This window comes from Chelonia mydas, chromosome 1 (genome assembly GCF_015237465.2).
Source record: "Chelonia mydas isolate rCheMyd1 chromosome 1, rCheMyd1.pri.v2, whole genome shotgun sequence".
NCBI classification, from domain to species: domain Eukaryota; kingdom Metazoa; phylum Chordata; order Testudines; family Cheloniidae; genus Chelonia; species Chelonia mydas.
This window is the reverse complement of record NC_057849.1, coordinates 136045172-136065872: the sequence shown is the minus strand read 5'-3', so window position 1 is coordinate 136065872 and position 20701 is coordinate 136045172. Positions and strand designations below refer to the sequence as shown.

The 20701-nt window shown below is 43.2% G+C and overlaps 1 protein-coding gene across 6 annotated transcripts in view; it reads right to left on the bottom strand.

Moving 5' to 3' along the window:
* Window positions 1–20701, bottom strand: part of NHS (NHS actin remodeling regulator) — a 333270-nt gene that overhangs the window by 36362 nt on the left and 276207 nt on the right. The window lies entirely within an intron of this gene.

Sequence of the window (20701 nt, the reverse complement as noted above, 5' to 3'; positions counted from 1 at the left end):
CTGCTGCTGTCGCAGTCTCAGGCCACTGCCCCCACCCCCCAGCACCAGGAGTTTGGGTGGGGGGGGCTCAGGGCGGAGGCTTGGGGCGTGGAAGGGGCTGAGGGCTCTGGGCAGTGTTTACAGAGGGAGCTCCCCAGAAGCGGCGATATCCCTCGGCTCCTAGGGATAGGCACAGCCAGCAGGCTCTGTGCGCTGCCTCCGCCAGCAGGCACTGCCCCAACAGCTTCCATTGGCCACGGTTCCCAGCCAATGGGAGCTGCAGAGCCAGCGCTCAGGGAGGAGGCAGCATACAGAGCTGCGTGGCTGCACCTCCACCTAGGAGTTGAGGGATGTTGCCACTTCCGGGGAGCTGCGGAGCTGGGTGGGGAGCCTGCCAGCCCCGTCAACCCCCTCCCTCCAGCACCAGTGCAGGTCCTGGGCCACGTGCCACCACTGCCCAGCACCAGCAGGGGTTTTGGGCCACGCGACGAGGCCCCCCACCAGCACCAGCACAAGACCTGGCCCCCCAAACAGCCACACTGCCCCCCCCCCGAGCACCCACGACATCCCCCCTGGGCCACTCCCCTCCCCAAGATTTAGTCAGGGGCATATAGTACAAGTTGTGGACAGATCACAGGCTGTGAATTTTTGTTGACTTTTACTAAAAATATCTGTGACTAAAACGTAGCCTTAAACATTATCATCTCCACTTTCAAATGGCAAAACTGAGGCACAATGAGGTCAAGTAATGTGCTCAAGGTCACCTATTGAATCAGCGGCAGAGTAGAAAAAAGAACCCACCAGTTAGCTCTCAGTCACCCACTCTAATTATAGACAATGCTGTCTCACTATAATATGCTGTATCCTCACTATCTTACAACACGGGTTGTTAGCTCACTGCATGAAGACTGAGATTACTGGATGAGCCCGCTAAGCAAATTCAAATGCTACCTTTCAGAAAAGGTACTTTTTAATAGGCATTGACTCTTGAGGGACTAAAAATTTCAATTGCTCTGCCCAGAAATCTCAAAGGACTTCCTCTGAAAGTTGCATGAACCAGCTACACATTAAGGAAGGACAGAATTTCTCAGAAACATGTGGGCCCAGGGGAGCCAAGTTTACCTTTAGTGTATTCAGTCACTAGTTTTACAAGGGACAAAATAAATAAGTAAGCCAATATGAATTCTGCAGTTCTGCGGTGGCCAACAGAGCAGATTTGTATCACTACATTCAACAGCTCGTGTAAAAAATATTTTTTTTACATCCCTATCTCTTTACTGCTTTTTTTATAAGCTCCAACACTAATTGCCTGCATAAGATCCAGACTTTCTGATTATTTCTCTTTGGCAGTTACTCAATGACCTCAGGTTTCTCCCATAAAACTAAGGAGTCATAGTAACGACTCTGGTCACAGGGTAAAAGTCACAGTATTCTCAACACTATGCAGTGTGTGTGCACATACAGGGCGGTCAGAGAGGTTGGTTTTCACTACACAAATATGGAGCCATGAAGTCCTCCTAGCCATGGGTCTCAGAGTCAGGGCAGATCCAGACAGTACTTGTAATCATAAACGCATCAGATCCCTTTCCTCTTCTCCCCTGGTCTTTTTCAAAAAGAACACTGATACGCAGCACTCTCTGGCAAATGGTTCAGTTCAGTGACCCCAGTGCTGTCAGTCTCACAGGAGCCCAGGTCACACCCCACAGTTCTTGAGAGGGAAGCCATTCCCAGAAACAGCAGGGGTAGGAAAGAAATCCAGTCATTCATTCAGTTGTTCAGTGATAGCATTCGGGGGGATTGATCAGCTAGCAGTGTCCAAAGTTCTTTAAGCTCCTCCTGCTCAAAGTTAGGGACACCTCAGAATGTCTGTCTGATATGGTGGCAGGAACAGAGACCTGGCCTCCTCAAAGGACTGGGCTCAGTTTGGTTCTTGACCACCTGCATTTGTGCTTAGTGATTCTCCCACCCATACTGTTGACAAGGTTGCAGTTCAATACCAAGTGATACTCCTTCCCAATTGTAACAAGGAATACACGTGGGAAACTGATATCTGCAGACAATGAAAGCTCTTGGCTTCCTATCCATTCTGCTTACCCCCTGCTTACTCTGCAGGTAATAGCAAAAAGACATATCCTGAAGAATTTGTTTGAGTAAGAACTGCAGGTTTTGGCTAATGGTTACAAAATTTCCAGGATATTCTTGGATTCCACTGGGTGTCCCAGATATCTGCAATTTTGGCTGTGGTTTTCTCCTTCCATTTCTCAAGGATACTGCCTATGGGCATCCAGCATCTGCCCCACTGACAGCTTTACGTGCATCCTTGCCATTGCTCTGCTTCCTAGCTCCTACCATCTGGAGGAGAAACAGGATGAGCTGGGAAGAGGAGGAGACAACTAGCACCATAGGCTGCCTCAGTCCCAGTCCAGTCCTCAAAAGCAGCAGCTAAAGTCCTCCCTCAAGGGTTGAGGGGATTAACATGACATTTGCAAATCACCACATCCTTGACTCTGCTTGTATGTTCTGTCCTTTTCCCCTACTCTTTGTCTTATCTATTTAAGATTTTAAGTTCTTTGGGGCAGGGACTGTCCCTTACTATAAGTTTGTACAGTGCTTAGCACAATGAAGTTCTATACTTCACTGGTTCCTCGCCACTTTTGTAATACAAAATAATAAATAATAATAAAGAGAATAGGCATACCACAGTGCTTAGAGAAAGCTACCATGAAACAGGAGTGGAAGGAAGGGACAACATGGAGCAGGAAAGTGGAAGGGTTGGAAAAAGCATGTTGTATATTTTAGTTTTCCCATGCACTGCACCTTTCCATGTTTTAGGAATCTGATATTTGCAAGGGCAGTTGCCATTTTATGAGAGAGAGCTGAAGCAGCATGTTACAAAGAAGGCACACACTGTGCTCTCTCATGGAGACTTTATTTTTGTTTTGTTTTCCTTACTCTAAAAACAATAATTGTTCAGATTGAAAGTATATGGTTGTTTTTTTTCTGTATGGAGAGAGGAAGGGCAAATCCCAGAGGGAAGTATTGGAAAGGCGGAACCACAGGAGAGGAGGAGAAAAGGGGAAGAAGCTGCAAGGGAAGAAAACCTAGAGCCAGCCTGGACAAACATAATGGAGGGAGTTGGCAGGCTATCTAAACTCCCCCAGTGATGACAAAGGTCACCCAAAGCCTTTGAGCAGGGGTGTCAGTTATGGGGAGGTTTGCAGGGCATGGTGGGAGCCCTCTTGAGGTCCAGGCAAATGCCCAAGCTGTACTCATCTGAACTCATCCTAAAGTCTGAGCATTGTGGGGTTCTCCTATCTCTGGTTTAATATGCATCTTTACAAAGCAAGACTTCCCATGGTTTCCAGTGTTTTTTGCAGTGTTGCGTCCTTGTGACAAATCGCCACTGTGTATTGTAACATCCCAATGCAATATACTACATGGGGCTGAGAATGAACATGGTGGTGGCAGATGTTTTGGGGGTAGTGATTTGCCTTTAAATATTAGTTTTGAAGCCATATTCCATTATGAATATTATAAATAAGAAATATCACCAGAATGCATATGCAACCCTCGGTGGCTGGTCTATCTATCTACTTGTATGGCTCTCATCACTGAAGAATCTGAACCACGCACAATGACTAATGGAGTTTACCCCTTTGAGATAGGGAAGCCTTACCCCCATTTTACAGACAGGGAACTGAGACCTGGGGTGGATTAAGTGACTTCCTCAAGGTCACACAGAAAGTCTGTGACTGAAGTGGGAATTGTAGCCAGGTCTCTTGAAACCCAGTCCATCACTCTATCCACCACTCAAGGCATATTTGCAGAATTATCCATGGGAAAAAATGTATTAATGTTGGCAATCATTGTAATTGTGGTAAACATTCTTTATAGCACTGGGGTTAGTGGATGTTCATTATCACAGAATGTATGACGGCAGACACAAATAAAACGGCAGGCACAAGCCGCCCCTTCCCATCTCCAGAATAGTTGCCTGGACTCCAGCTCATGTAACTTTGTGTGGTGGCCCTAAAGAAATGGAGAGTTTTACCTACTAATAAAATGTTCATGTATATTTCATTACAATGCGACAGATCCTGCAAATCTTCACTCATGCAGAACTCCCCTGGGCTTTAGTGGCAATTGTATAGCAGTAAGATGAGCAGGGTTTGGCTGAATGTGTTCCACGAAGGTTTTAAAATAAAAATGTTGAGTACAATTGTGTTATGTATTAACTATGCAGTGCTATAGGCATTCATGGTATTTTACATGTAAACTGCCTGCATTCTCTCCCTACTCTGCTACCCCTTCCACAATAATCATTCTCTATCAGGTAAACCTACGCGAGCTAACTATAGTATTACATTAAAGAATAAACACATGGTTCATTCTCAAAGGATATGATGCTAAGAAGCTTCAAACATACTGGACCCCATCCTCAGCTAGTGTAAATCAATGTATCTTCACTAGTTCTACTGGAGCCATTTTGATTTAGTCCAGCTGAGGATCTAGCCCACTAGAACAAATAAGTCATAGCTTTTTGCACAATGCCCACAGAAATGATTTAATATCATTAAAAAGTTCCTGGGTTTCCCAGTACATCTGCTCTCCTCTTTTATGCTTTTTTTTTTTTTTTTTTTTTTTTTGTCTTTTAGGCTCTGGTCCTGCAATCACATCTGTTAGCACAGACCCTTATGTCCACTGGCTGACACATTGATTGGGAGCTGTGTACAAAGGCTGCAAGTCCAAGCTAGTGGGTGCAGCTGCAGAACTGGGGCCTTTTCCTGTAAGCTCTTTAAGGCAGCGACGGTTTCGTTTTGTGCCCAGAGCTGAACCTACTGTCTGCACTAAAATAAACAACTAAACAAACAAGGGGAGAACAATTTTGTGGTTAAAGATCACTAGGCTGGGCCTCAAGAAACCTTGGTTCCATTCTCATCTCTGCCCCATACTTGATATAGAAGCTTGGGTTAGTCATCCAGTCTCCCTGTGCCTCAGTTCTCCAGCTGTAAAATGGAGGTAATAATATTTTTCTCCCACCCCTTCTTTTGTCTTCTCTCTTTAGAGTGTGAGCTGTTCAGGGCAGGAACTGTGATTGTACAATGCCTAGCACTAGCCTCTAGGCACTACTGTATTCTAGATAATAAATAAATAAAAGTAATACATCAGCTGTAAAACCATAACCCTTTAATTACTAACTTCTGACCATCAAAGTAGGCTGAAAAAATCCAGTATAGATGTATGAAATATAAAATTTCTGTCACCACACACCGAATTTTTTTTTGCCTTGACAAAAGAGGATCATACAAACTATCAAGTTTATTTCACCCATGAATCACTCAATTGTTTGATCTCTTCTGGTATGAAAAAAACAAGACCCCCATTTAATATAGTCCCCATTAGATACGGGTAATGTAACATTGGTTGGTTTTGTGTCAATCTGAGTCAAACAGACACACACTAATGACTATTCTCCTGAGCAGCTTTTGCAGTTTTCTAAAGGGAGGTGTAACCAGAGTTGATCACATTTAGTATTCATAGGCTCTTCTCTTCCCCTCTCCACGCACTTCCATCATCCCTCCTTATGGTTTTCAAAATCATAATGTGGCTAGCTGTGTATGGATGCTTGAAGGTAGCACAGCCTTGTGCACTCAAGCGTGTTTGTTCTAATAATAACGACAGAAAGGCCAAGCAAGAAAGATTTCTGCTCTATTTATTTTGATAGATCCAAGGGGTTCCCCCTACTCTCTCACTTGCCATCCCCCTCCCCTCAGCTCCTTCAGTTCCTTAACTTTCTAGGGTGGATGATTTTTTTTTTGGGTGTTGGTGGTAGGGATTATAATTATCATTGGGTAGCAGGAAAATAATGTCACGTGCTTTCTGGTTCAGAGAGAAGGCATTACTGTATTTGTTGCAATATGTGAAAAAAGGCACACCCAGGAGGGGATTTTTGCAGAGTAAGCAGGGGAGCCTATATGCTAAGGATTAGAAAGCTCAGAGCTATAACGCAGTGAAGCGCTGCACAACAGAAACAAAGCCAAGGAGGCTGCTGAATCCTTCTTAAAGTATATACATTCCAAAACGAAAAGTAGAAAAGGATCAGACAAATGAGTAAGCCTATTCTAGAGTCTGGAGCAGAGCTCCTCTTCTGAGTGGCTCTAATGATAATGACTCTCAAATCTGCCAATCATTTTTAAGAAGCCAGAAAAAATGGAGCGAGAGTAGGGGCTGCGCAAAAAAACCCAGGCCAAAAACTACTTTTCACTATAGTGCTGTGTATGGTGGCCAGGTGCTCCGTAAGTCCACAATAATCAGATGCGTGGGGTTGTGGTTGAGGGGTCCTTTTTCTCCATTGCTACTGCCCTGTATTCAAGAGAAGCTGCCCTTTCATTTTAGCAAGTATATTTTTTCAAGTCCTTTTCAGTTAATAAAGGCAGCATATTTCCTGTTCAGTTCAATGTAACAACAAGGCTATATATGGACTCAGTTTAGCGTACATCTGTCTGCAGCTAATGAGGATCATTAGCAGCAGCTTCCGTTTGATCAAACTCTTCCACGCCTGCTGCATGGGTCAATGGTAAGTTACTGTCTGTAAAGTTTATATGCAGAATATTGTAAGAAATGCAGAAAATTTATTCTGAGAAGGACCAGTCCCTCTCAAATACAAAATAATCTGGGAACACATTCAACTTCATCATGCATATTAGTGCATAAATGTTTCATTGAGGCAAGTGCTCAGTCTGATGTGAATTTTATTTATAGCCCTGACTGTCTCAAATGATTTTTTCCTTTAAATACTTTTGTCTTTGCTGTTACATTCAGGGGGGTGAAGCCTACAATGCTGCAAAATGTACAATCTCTTGTTTGTTGCGCATGCCTCACACTGTGTGTAAAGTATCAGCAATTTCTGATCTTTCATGGCAAACTTTTCTGCAGCTGCTGCTCTCCTTCCTCCTGGCACAAGGGCGGCTGCCCAGCCTTTCCCAATACATGACAGCGACCCAGAGAAAGAAGCAGCCATGAGACAGAAGAACTGCTGGGAACTGTGAAATAAGGAATGCTGCTACATGGCTGGCAATCATGGGGATGCCAAAGGCTTTGGTGGCGCAATAAGATCACCAAGGATGGACACAGATGGAACATCCAGCCAGCCAGTCTTAAAGACCTGTCCAAAGATTGATCCCGGTGGCACTCAGTCTGGAAGGAATTTATGTTCTTTTGGGATTTGCCATGATGAGGATGATATCTTTCAGTGGCCTTCTAGAGTTTGCTAGTTCCTTCTTATGCATACATCTGAAGATTTCCCAGGACATCAGTCCTCAGCAGGGCTGGTCTAATATTGCAAAAACAGTTCATTGGAACTGCAAAGAGTTATTTGGATTGACCATGTTTCTGGCTCCTTTTTATTCATGATTCACAAATGTTTGTGCAAAGGGCTTTTTTAATTTGCATGAACATTTGAGGAATGGCTGTTCTTGGTAAACAAGGGTATTCACTCTTCAGCACTGTTACTGCGACGGTTCAGTCATCCAACTGAGAAGCACAAATGATACCACGTGATTTAAATGACTATTCACATTCCAAGAATAGTGAATAATAAACTAAATAGTTGAAGCCAACAGTTCATGAACACCCTTTAGGCTGAAAACTGACCAAACCTAAAAGCAGATATTTGCAAATAAACAAAACCATGTGCAGAAATCAGAATTGGTTCATACATAATCAATTCCCCAAAAGGAAACAAGGGTTACATGTCAACAATTTATTCACAACCAGCTCTAGTCATAACTTATGAATACTTTCCTAGGTCTGGTAGAAATATTCACTAGTACGTACTAATCACATACCTCACAAAACAGAGAGAGACCAGCCAAGTACGGAATAGAGCTGATCAGAAAGTTTTCTGAATTTCTGATGAACAATTTGGGGAGGAGATTTTGGAGACACTGTTCAGGGTAAATACTTCCTCCTCTAATCCTAGATCTCGGTTATATTTTTTGTAAGGCTTCACTCTGCTGAGGAGCAGCAGACTGCGCAGGTGTCAGGAGGCTCTTGAAAGGTTCAAGGTCATCAATTTCATGATTTTAACATGGGTCTTAAAGCCCCAGCTCCTTGATTATGCAAGAAATCAGCTTTCACATAAAAAAGAAAGTATGTTTCTAACCCTCATTGTTAGGAAGCTTGAAAGAAAGCTTGAAAATGTGACCACTAAAGGCTCAGAAAAAAGAAGGAAAAAGAACCTACAATCTATTAATTTTAAGAGCGTGTGATTTTCACATAAATCTCATGATTTTGGGAGGCTTGAATCATGATTTCTTTTAATGCTTTGGGGATGGAAACACTAAAGGCTCCCAGTTCAGGGGAGGGTAAAGGCTGAACAGCAAAAGCCATGGCTTGCTGCACATTCCACAACATGCCTTAACACAGCTAGACCAGTCCCTTTCTGCCAGGCATGCAGACAGCTTATGCCTGTCCATGGCAGGATGGAGAAGAGTCCAAGTGCTCTCTCCCCTCTATAGCATACCGGTGTAAGGAGAGCCATAATTTCTACCTAGGGACTTGTATGTGGACTCATCACCATAGTGACTGAATGTCTCACAATTGTTAATGACTTTATCTTCAAAACACCGTGGTGAGATAGGGAAGTCGTATGTCTTCCATTCAATAGATGGGGAACAGAGGCCCTGAGAGGACGTCTGTAACAGAACTGAGAACAGCACACAGATCTCCTGAGTCCAAATCCAGTGCCTCATCCGTAAGGCTACGATTTAGTCACGGAGGCCGTGGAAATCGCAGAATCCATACTTCCAGAGACCTGCATGATTTCAGCCTGCGGCGGTGGGGAGCTGCAGGGAACCCCACTATCTGGGGCAATGGAGCTCTGAGCCACCGCAGGCAGTGGAGGGTACTCTGGGGCTCCCAGCTACTACAAGCAGCAGGGGGCCCCACAGCTCCAAGCCCCAGGTGGCGGGGGACCCGGAGCTCCGAGCCCCAACGAGTGGTGGGGCCCCAGAGCTCCAAGCTGGGGCCTCCACAGCTGCCAAGCCACTGCCAGCGGTGTAGGGACCCTGCAGCTTCCCATTTCGTCATGGATATTTTTAGTAAAAGTCACCGCCAGATCATGGGCTTCTGCACATTTTTCTTGATTGCCTGTGACATGGTCGTGACTTTTACTAAAAATATCTGTGACAAAATCAGCCTTACTCATCCACAAGACCACGATCAGGCTATTCATATATTGTACTTGCTTCTTGCCAATACAGTGACACTTTTTATGTTGCAACCACATTTTCTAAGTGACCCCTGACATTTTCCTGTCTTACGGTGTACCGCAGGTTTGGGAATAACAGCTGTTGTGGGGGGGGGGGGGGGGAACAAATGGGCAGCAAAAAACTCATCAGCATTTAGTGTTCAGTTATCTGGACAGATTAAAACATTGGAAAGCATTATTTGGATGTCTTTTGGTATGCAGACACCTGACTTATGCATTTACCTGATATTGACTAAACTGGAATAACATCACATGCAATTCAAGAGGGCTGGATCAGGAGTGTGTGATTCTTATGCAGGTAAGAAGATTGTGCCATTAAGCAAAGCGCACTTACCTGGAGAGTACCGCTCTGCAGTCACATTCCCTGACTCTGCCACATTTAGTCACTGTTGACCAAATATGAATGCAGTTTTAAATGCTTTTCTCTCACAGCATCGAATAACTTATAGCATGGTCTGCCATAAGCCTGAGCGTTTCAAAGACTTCGTTAAGGGATGGATGATGACCTCCCAGAAGTACACATCACTGTTTATTTTTAGGCCTTCATTCCTGGAAAGCTCCCCTGCTCAATGGCATCTTTTTCTCTCTCTATTCTTATTCTCCATCAGTGCCCTAGACTGTTTCAAACAGGAGACTGCTGCAGCTGGAATAGCAATGGCTTGATGAGCTCTGCTGATGATGAGTATCAAAGAGTGTATCTAAAGACAGAAGGCTTATGTTTGAGTGTTTCACTAACAGATTTGACCTTCTAACCCGTGAGCAAGGTGGGGAATAAAAACAGCATTTATACTGCATGTGCATGTGTATACATATATTATACATATCTATGTACATACATACAACCTAATGTGCACTCCCCATTTTACAAACACACAAGAGTTCTGCAAAGAACAAATCCCTCTGCAACCCACCCATTCTGATGCACGGTGGCAGAAAGTACTGAAGAGAACTGCAACATGCTTATCTATCAATAAATGTCTGAAATATTAAATAATGTATGTGCAGCCGTACTGTTTCTGTGAGCCTTGTTCTGTTATAGGCAGAAGCAAATCCATCAGGGCAAGCAGCTTAGTAAGCAAAATGGAAAACTACAGAGGTGCTCCGGCTTTATTCCCAGGGCTGCTGAAGGCATGTGACTCGACAAAGTTTTCTCCGTGGTGTGTGCATAAAATTAAACATTTCATCCTCTCCTTCTGCGGCTCCCACTGTCCTACAGAAAGGTTATTCTGCCCCAGCTGAGCTTCTTCATGTCTGTAACAGGGGGAGGGCTGATTCAACATGCAGCAGCAATGCTGGTGGAGGTCTGGAGAGTATGTCATCAGGATGAGGTCAAAAAGGCAGAAAACTGAAGAGCTTCTGCCAGGCAAATTTAAGGCTGCTGTTTGCTCAGTTTCCTTTCAAGCTGAGCCACTATTCATTCCAATTTGCTACTATGCTCCCAAAAAAATAGGGTTACAATATATCTGGGTTTTCCCGGACATTGCCTCTCTTTTGAGCCTCCTTTCTCTGTCCGGGTGGATTTTTCAAACAACAGGAAACGTCTGGGGTTTTTGCATAATAGACCAGTTGCAGCTCAGAAAGAGCCCCAATTGGTCCGCCTCCTGATTGGTCCCGCCCCTGCATCCGATTGGTCCATTCCCCTGCAGCCACAGCTGCCAGATCCCACCCACTCAGGCCCCAGTTCCCATCCCTGGCACAGGAAGGCACTGACTGATGGCTGTCACTGCGTCCTGGGCTTGCACCAGCCACCCTGTCACTGTGACAGAGAGTGACACTGCCCCCTACCTCCACTGAATACCCCCGCCACAAGTACCCTCTCCAATACCCCCTACACTACCCCCATTCTAGCTCCCCCTTCCTCCCTCCCGCCTGCTCTCCCACTCTGGAAGTGTCCGCTTTTTGGGAATCTAAAATACGGTAACCCAACCAAAAAAGAAAGCATCTCTGTACTCTCCAGGGTACCAGAAGCATGGTGGCACCAGTGGCTGAGTGTGTAACCTCTGTAGCACACTCAGTAAGCACTCGTCTCTCCCCCCACACTGATACTTCTTTCATATACTGAATCAGTGCATACTACTGTAGCCATAGAGTTTGCCTTAGCTGCTTCAACAGGTCACTGTAGTGCTCCTCCTTTTATCACAAAGTAGGGTGTGGTTGACTGTGATGTTGCCCTCACAATGCTGATTTCACATGCCACCATCCATGGTCAGGCTTTGCAGAATTCATGTGTTTTTTCTGCTTGCCTTGGTTAATACTCAGTTTCAGGATCTCATGACAAAACCATCCATATTTCCCACCAGACTATTTTTAATGAACAATTTTATGCACATTTTTATGATAGGTCTAATGATATTTCTGCAAAAACTTCAATCGCTGCCTCCTGCCAATTATCTTACCCAAGACATTAATCTCCCTTGCATATTTATTTGCCTTCTGAAGGGCACTTTTCAGTAATTCTCTTCTGAGTCTGACCCCAGCACCCCCTCTTCAGGAACAAGCACAAGCTCATGCATCGACATCCATACCCAGGACACAAGCAACCTCTCCACGTATGTCAACACAGAAGTGGGGACCTTCTCAGCCTTGCCAATACACACTGGGAAGATACCACTTGACATAGAACTCTGTTGCCTTGGCACACGTGGAGATAAGAACCTGCTGAACGTTCTTTGTATAGCAAATACATTCTCATTCTGTTTGAAGTCTTCACAACTTCCTGATATCACCACCTAGGAGCAAAGGGATAGCAGAGACACCATGTTCATTCAGTCCTGGGCTTCTCTGCTGACATCACCATTGAAAGTGCCAACTTAATACTACTTGTGCTGATTGTACTGTGAGGTGGACATCTGGCCATTAGAAACCAGACTGAGACCACAACTCATTTCACAACAGGTCAATGGAGAGCCATCAGATGGTCACCGTTTTTGTTCACTACTGATCTGGGCTGGATTAAAACTGGTGTCCTGGAGAAGAAAGTCCCTATATCACATTACAAATCTTGTTAGCCAACCTGTCCCCAAATTTGCTTGTTATGACCTTCACAGTCTAGACACCCCAAAGGGAGACTGGGGCGGAGGGAGGGGAGTTGAACCCCACAGAATAAGCAGTTTAATATTGTATGTAATCAGTAGATTCTTGTGCTATAAAAGCACATTGAGTACGGTCTTTTATGACAGCTTGTAATGTTTTGAACTTGATGGTCATTATGAAAGATGTGTGCAGACTGTGGTTATGAATTTAAGCATTTGTGTCTATATAAAACTGTGCTCATAATTCATGCTGCAACACTCAGCTCCATATCACAGCAGGGCAGTGAGCAGCCAGGCAGGGAGGGTCTGTGCCTCCCCAGCCAGATGAGACTAATAATAGGTCCAAGCATCTAACACTGTACAGCCCGGGAAGAGACAAATAAGAGATCATGGGAAAGCTTTGAGACATCCCAGCTAGAACTTCCTCACCCTAAATAACCACGAGTCGCCATACCAGGAGTGAAGAGAAAAAAAAGGGGAGGAAAAAGCCCTTTCCAAGGAGGCTTGAAACAGAAGCTTTTGTGCAGACTTAGGAACAGTCTCAAAGGCGGAGGGCTGTCTGTGAATGCTGGATCCCTCATAGGGCTAGGGAGCACTCTGGGAAACTGTTCAAAGGCAACAGGTAATTTGTATTAGAGAAGGGAATTTAGCTAATGTAGAAGTAGAAAGCCTGAAGTTGCGTCTTTACATGTATTTTCTGTGTAACTTGTATGCATTTGCCTTTCATACTATTTCATCTTTGAATCTGTGATTCTTCAAGGAAATCCATTCTTGGTTTACTTTTACCCCCAGCAGGTCTGTGCTTGGAGCGGGTGTGCCAAAGTGAACTGATAACAGGGGACTGTTTTCACACCTTTGGGGGTGACAAAGCAGAGGGAAAACGTCTGCTTTGTAGTTAAGAATTTGGGAAGGGCGGATTTCAAGAGACTCCGGACTGGAAGGGCCATTGCTGTCACCCTACAAGGAATAATTAAGGTGGTGGAAGCTCAGGTGAGACCTTTATGCTTGTGGGCTGGCTGCTGGTGTCAAGGTTCAAACCATAACAGCACAGCATTAAGGCATGCCAAGATTACAGGACAGGTGGTGACAGAACCCCTTACTAGTTTGGGCGATCCCCAAAGCATCATACTTGCCACGAGTAATGATGGTGCCATAATTCTGGCAAGGAAAGCCAGAGCAGAAGAAATGTTAAAATAAATAGGAATAATAAAAATAAAGAACAAAGTGTGTAAGCCACACATTTCCCTAGCAGAACGGCATCAGGGATGCATCTTTCATAATGTTTTCCCCATCACTATCTTTAATTTACTCCTAACATCTCATTTATCATGAGAGCTCCATTACAGAGAAAGAACATTTGTTGTCTGACCTCAAGGAAAACAACTGCACTTAATTTTATGAGGAAGAATCTTCGCAATATGGGCAAAACTTCAAGAGCAGTTAGGGACTTGAAAAAAAGAATTTGGTCCCTCAGTCCCTGGTCTGGAAACAGCATGAACATTCCCTTCTGGGAAAATGAGAGAGCTTTGCCTTTCTCTTAAGCAAGGCCCCTCTGGCTGGCATTCAGAGTGACACTGACAGGCTCCAGAAGAGGACTTTATCCAAGCCTCCACAGTCAGAGAGAAGGTTTACTTGGCATGAAACCTGAGGGTAGATAAAGAGGAGCAAATGTAGGGGAAGGAGGTGGCGGGGGGAGGAGGGACAGAAAGATTAGAGGGATCCCCTCTATAAAAAGAAAATTATATAAAACCCAAATTCTTTCCTTATTTGCACTAGTGTAACCCCAAATTGCCTTTGATGAGCTTGCATGGATGAGCCAGTAACTGAGGGCAAACATTGGCCTCAAAAAAGAAAACAATACTGTAACACTAGCTGCTTTCCAACAACACAACTAACCTGCTTTCCTTCCAGATGGATTTTCCACTTGGATCTATTGGTACGTACATGGCCTCTGTCACCACAGAATCTGAGCACTTTGTGATCTTTGATGCATACTGATCCTCATAACTGAGGTAAGGCAGTGCTTTTATTTCCCTTTTATAGAGGAGGAACAGCAGCACAGAGAGGCTAAAGCCCAGATCCCCGCTCTTTTAGGTTCCCCACTCTCATTGATTTCAATGGGAGATGGGTGCTTGAATACTGTTGAGGCTCTGGGCCAAATGACTTGCCCAAGCTTACATAAGAAGCCTGTGGCAGAGCAGGGACTTGAACCCAGGTCTCCCACGTAGCACTAAGCAAATAATAGTTTTTTTTGGTTTGTTGGCAATTCCAAAAAAATAAAAAACCCTTTTCTTTCAGGCTGCATCAAAAGCTTTTAAAAAACGTTTTGGTGAAGACAAAAATGTTTCATTTAGACATTACCAAAATGTTTTGACCTTTTCAATCTAGTCTAAACTATTCTCACATGGCGTGAATTCATGACTAGTTTCAATAGCTTTGAAACTGCATTTTTGGCCTATTTTCCTCCAAAACGTCACCCAGCTCTACTCTCTCCCAAGTCCTAGGCTACAGCAAGAATCATTAGACTATCCTTCCCCTCTTCAAATCTGCACTGGTAGAAGCTCATAAGGATCCTGGAGTGAATCAAACACTAGATATATAGAATATGCTTACAAAAAAAACAAATCCCTAAGTTTTCCCAAGCTGAGGCACTTGGAAAAACAAGGAGCTTAAAAAAAAAAAAAAAAAACTTTCTGTAGAACAGTGACAACCACCCAAATGTTAAAAGCAAAAATAAGGCCTCATATTTTACCTTTTTCCCCCCATCTGCCATTTCAGCGCTCTTGGCTGGCTGCACTGAACTCTGTTTAACAGCTAGTTTAGGCAGCTAGCAACATTTTCTTTCAGTTGTGTTTAGTAAATATTATTGTGCATATTTTATCTACTCCCAAGCACAGCAAAGGTAGATAAGAAAGTCAATCATCTCTTTTTTTCTGTAAAAACAGTGAGTCAACTTCTCCTTAGTTATAATGGTCAACGCCACTGACTTTAATGGGTTTGCCTGGGTGTAACAGAGAGTAAACTTTGGGTCAGTATGTGCCATCTCTACCACACTTGTTAAACCTCTCCTAGGTAGCAGGCAACTGACACATTTTAGTGACCCAACAAAAGAGTTATAAATGCATCCATTTTTGGTCTCAAAGCTCCCTTTTCAGGTATCCTTTCTGACCCAACAGATTGCATATTATAAGTTATTTGCTTAGATTTTAAGCTCCTTAGATGGTGCAGGGACCATCTTTTTGTTATATGTTTGTATAGCAACTAGCACAATGGAGTCCTGGTCCATGATTTAGGCTTCCAGGTGCTACCACAATACAAATAAATAACAATAACAATGTATAGGTCCAACTAAAGGTACAGTATCTTGTGATCCTTATTTACCTTTAGGATATTTCCCCTTTATTTTGGCTGAATATAATTTTGGTGCACACTTGGTAGGATAGTGTAACAGCCTATACCAATACTCCTTAAAAGGAGTCAACCTTCCCTTTCATAGAAGGTTAGCTAGAATATGGCCATAAAAGCTCACAGAATCATTCTGAGGGTAGCGTTTAGCAAGGAGGAATGCAATGCTATGGCCAGTTAACTTGTGAGGTTTCACTTGTTGAAAACATATCTAACACTAGGCAGGGGAGTTTGCTTTCATTTCAGTGTCTGTTTTTATAAGTGAAGAGATCTCACCCCGAAAACATTTTTTTCCTTTTTAGATATTTTCTATATATTTTCTAAAACACGTATATTTTATACATGAAATATATTTAGGGACAGATTCTGGTTGTCCCAGCAAGGTGGCGCAACAGTGGGGAGAGATGGCACAAGAAGCCTTCCCCTCTCTACTGTTTGCCCTCTCCTCTGTACAAGAACCTACCATACAGTTCTGGTACTTCCAACACACAAGGACCAAGAGAAGAAACATTAGATGCCTCAAAGGCAAGCTCATGGCCCCTTCCCCTTCTGCACTTGCATGAGCTGTGCTGACACGGGGAGCATGCGCTGCATAACATCAAAAGGCATCACAGATCCCAGTTAGGTATGTGCCCACCCATTGTACCCAGAACCATTTTGCCTGGGTAAGTCTTGACACCTTTGGGACCTATCGCTGGTTCAGAGCTTCTCTGTACCCTTGATGGCTTAAAATATGGTCCAGTATGTCTCAGTAACTACATATAGTCCTTTCAGACATTTTAAATATTAGGACAATTGAAACAGTTGTCTTTATTTTCTATAGCAGGGGATAAATTGTGGTTGTAAAGTCCCAGCCTACAGATTAACTATCGTCAAAGGTGCCATTTGAGATGGTTCTGATCTGGAACACTGAACGTAACCCCCTTTCCCCCAAACAACATTCTAACTATTAGTGAAAATTAATAAAAATAAGCTGCAGGAAAACACACGCTGTAAAATACACAGGAAAAGATCTATACAGAGTTAAAAAAAGATAGGAAAGGAAAAAGAAAGAGAAGCACAAAAACAAAGGACACATAGTAATTTAAATTACTTAATAGGAAGTATAATTCTAAAATGCTGCCATCAAATAGAAACCAATGTTTGACTTTTATACTTCAAACAATGTCAAGAGAAATAGTGCACCATAGGAGAAGGGTTTCTTGGGTGAACCAGGAGTGTTAGCAGGAAGCATAGAAGACCAGTGTCTCTTTGCATGAAGGAGATACCCTGCCATTGCAGATGAAGTAGAATCAAAATGTTTTGAAACTATTGTTTTTGCCAAGTTGTTGCTGGCTATCTGCATTTATTTTTTTCATTTATCTAATAGCAAATAAGCAAAGGTACTTGGGTCTCTGCTCTTCTGATTGCTCCAGGCCCTGTTTCTCTCACTTCTTCTCTGATTCTCCCAGTCTTAGTTTACCACTAAAGTGTTTTTTTTTTAAACACACACACAAGCAAATCAACAGAACAGCTCTACGCAACTCTTCCATCCCCTCCCCCCAGACCTTCCAAGTGCTACAATGGTCAGTAAATTGGAGTGATCCCCCTTCCTCATTCTTTCCTTAAGATATCTGCAGCTGGCACTTCAAGTGAATGAATTTGCTTTGTTACATGACGGAGCCAAGAACCCCACCTAACTCTAAAAAAAGAAAAGGAGGACTTGTGGCACCTTAGAGACTAACAAATTTATTTGAGCATAAGCTTTCGTGAGCTACAGCTCACTTCATTGGATGCATGCAGTGGAGAGCCTTTGATCTCTCAATTTGAAAATAACTTCTTTTGGGTCCTGGCTTACTAGTGACAACCACTGAGAGATCAAATAGAAATGTTGGCATAAACAAGGAACAGGGGAACAAAATAGTCTTTCCTGAACCAGAAGCTGTGAAAGAAACTCGGGAAGGTCATTGCTGTGTGAGAACTCTTCAGTTTTATTGGACTACCAATGGATAATGAGGCAACAGTCTTCACAAAGAACTTTATATTGTTATTATAGTACAAAGACCATGGCTAAGCAAGACAGCCTGGAATAGGTGACATCTAACTTGAAAGATGAAGCATGGTCTTAGATACTGTACAAACAAGCTTAGAAATGTCCAAAAAGAAGAAACAAGACCAAGGGGCAAATCTTTGCTGTCCTTGTTCAGTCCTTACTTAGGCACAGCTCTGCTTGACTTCAGTGAAAACTCTGCCCGAGTAAAGACTTCAGGTTTGGCTCTAATTTGATCCCCGCCACTTTACTGCATTCCCTGCTCTGTCGCTGTTTATTTCACGTATATTTTAAAAGTAGCATTTGAAAAAAAAAGTGCTGTAAGAAGTGTCAGACTGCTCTAGAAGCTCAAATCCTTTGTCTGCTAACGCACAGACAACACCCACCACTATGCCCCAACCCCTCAAGGGGTGTGGGACAGTCAATCTCCATATCTGTTTGATTGCATCCTGCCAACTCAGGGGGCAACTAGTGGCAACAGATTTTTATAATAAGGACATTGTTAAGATGGAGACCTCCCCAATTAATTTCATACAGACAGATCAATTCTCAGGCATCTGCTTATTATCTATGTTGTGCCAAAAGCGTGCTAGGAGAGTTACAGAGAACACGAAAATGAGTTCCTACAGCAGATCTTAGAATCTGAAAAGAATCAGAAGCATAGGAGTTGGGATGCAATCACCAGCAGAGGGGTCAAGAGGATGATGTTTAACACATGCTGTTTGTTCTATCATTTTTGTTAGATACGTTTTGTACAAGAGACAGCATGACTCAGGAGTGGCAGCACGTCCAGCAAATAGGGCACTTGGTTTGGACTCAACAGCCTGAGGTTCTATTTCTAGCTCTGCCAATGATCTGCTCTGTGACTTTGGGCGTATCACGTCACCTCTTTGTGCTACAGCTTCTCCTCTCACCTTTTGTCTCTCTTTTCTATTTAAATCCTAAATTCCCTGGGGCAGAGCCAGAGACTGTCTCTGTGTTTTTGTATAGTGCCGGGTGCAATGGGGCTCCCAGTCTCAGGCGAGGCATCGAGGTGCCACTCCAACACAAATAGAAAATATTTTCAAAAACCAAACTACTACTATCAGGTCATAGTGACGTTTGGTTACTCCCAAACTTGACTGGATTTGAAACCTTATGGAGAGGTGCTGGTTCATATTCCCTGAGCCATCTATGTGAAGGTGGCATTTTCGATGTATAGACTCTAGCAGCATAATGAACTAAAGCATCTCTGCCAATCACAAAAACTGTTTGAAGTCAACGGACTGGATAAATAATGGATAGCGTATCATTCACAAAAGAGATCTGCCATGCTCAATAAACAAAGAAGACAACCTTCAGATGAATTTGTTTTCATAAAAAACCAAAATCTCTCCACAATTAACAGCTGTCCAGTGACTAGAGGCCTTGTGTGTAATAAAGTTTTTAGTGCTCAATTTAAACCTCAGCTAATTCTGAAAAAAACAATGAAAAGGTTGTTTCCTTGCCGATAACTTTATCTTCACGTATGTTTGACGGAGAAAGTACTGATATTTTGTGGATGGCAGCATATCTTCTTACACAAGTGGGGATGAGGTCATTGCTGGTGGGGATCTGGTTAGACAAAACTAACGCTGAAGTTTTTGTCATTTGCAAATTTAACACACACTTATTTTATCCAGAAATGAGATTTTTGTGTGTGTGGTTTTTTTTTTTAGGATTACAGTTGCAATAACACAGAATAAAATGGATTTTCTGAGAAAATTATTTTAGTGCAGACAGTAACATCACCACTATCTGAAATTTGGGATTAATTTACCCCTTTTTTTTCCCCATCATCACTCCTCTAATTCCTTTTGTCTTTGAAACATTTCCTTAAGAGAACAGGTACAATTTCTACTGGGGATGAAGGGAAATGTCTTACACATCAGCTATCTTGGCAACAGTGAGCATAAGTCTGCCTTCTCTGTAAACATCTTCATACCCACCTTTGGGATGGAAAAATACTACCAAATGTCAGCCTTCAGGAAAATCTCTCTGCTTAGAGATCACACCAGTAGCACAGAGAGAAACATATTCCTAGAAACTCTCACAGAACAACAGAACAGCTTTCAAGCCTCTAGTCTCTAAGGTCTTGATCCTGCTTCCACTGACTGAAGCCCATGGCACCATTCCCACTGACTTCAAGTTGGCACAGGACTGGGAGAAATTTCAGCCTTAGTTAAAAATGGGATGACTGAGGGATACTCAAACTTGTGCCTGTGGCTCTCCCTCCACAGTGCCCAGCTTGCTAGGGGACTCTCAACGAGCAAAAAGAAAAGGAGTACTTGTGGCACCTTAGAGACTAACTAATTTATTTGAGCATAAGCTTTCGTGAGCTACAGCTCACTTCATCCGATGAAGTGAGCTGTAACTCACGAAAGCTTATGCTCAAATAAATTGGTTAGTCTCTAAGGTGCCACAAGTACTCCTTTTCTTTTTGCGAATACAGACTAACACGGCTGTTACTCTGAAACCTGTCAACGAGCAAAGGAACAGTTCATTCCCAGAAACAATGCCTCTAAAAAAGGTACTTCAAGTAACGATGTTCAAAGCACTGCACAATGTTGATTGGAATGATATCAACATGACGGCTCCAGGGTAGGAAGCTCAGATAGGAAATCTATTCAGCATATCCACACGTTACTGAAGTTGGATGTGTGCACAGGACTGAACCTGCTCCCCCGCCCCCCCCCCCCCCCCGGTTAACTCATGATGCTGCAGACATTTTGGGGTATATTTTTTAACTTAACTAATTAGAACCAATTGAAGCTTCTAGGCAAATGTACATTTTTACACCATACAACGATAACATCCCAATGATTCCTTCAATGCTATATATAAATAAAATCCATCTCCTCCTTCAACCAAGTTACCCAGTTCAGCCCACTAATGGACTCGGTGTTTCCGAGCCTGTGCACGAGTGTCCACATTGCATTGTAAACCTGGATTTACAGTTGCTGGACC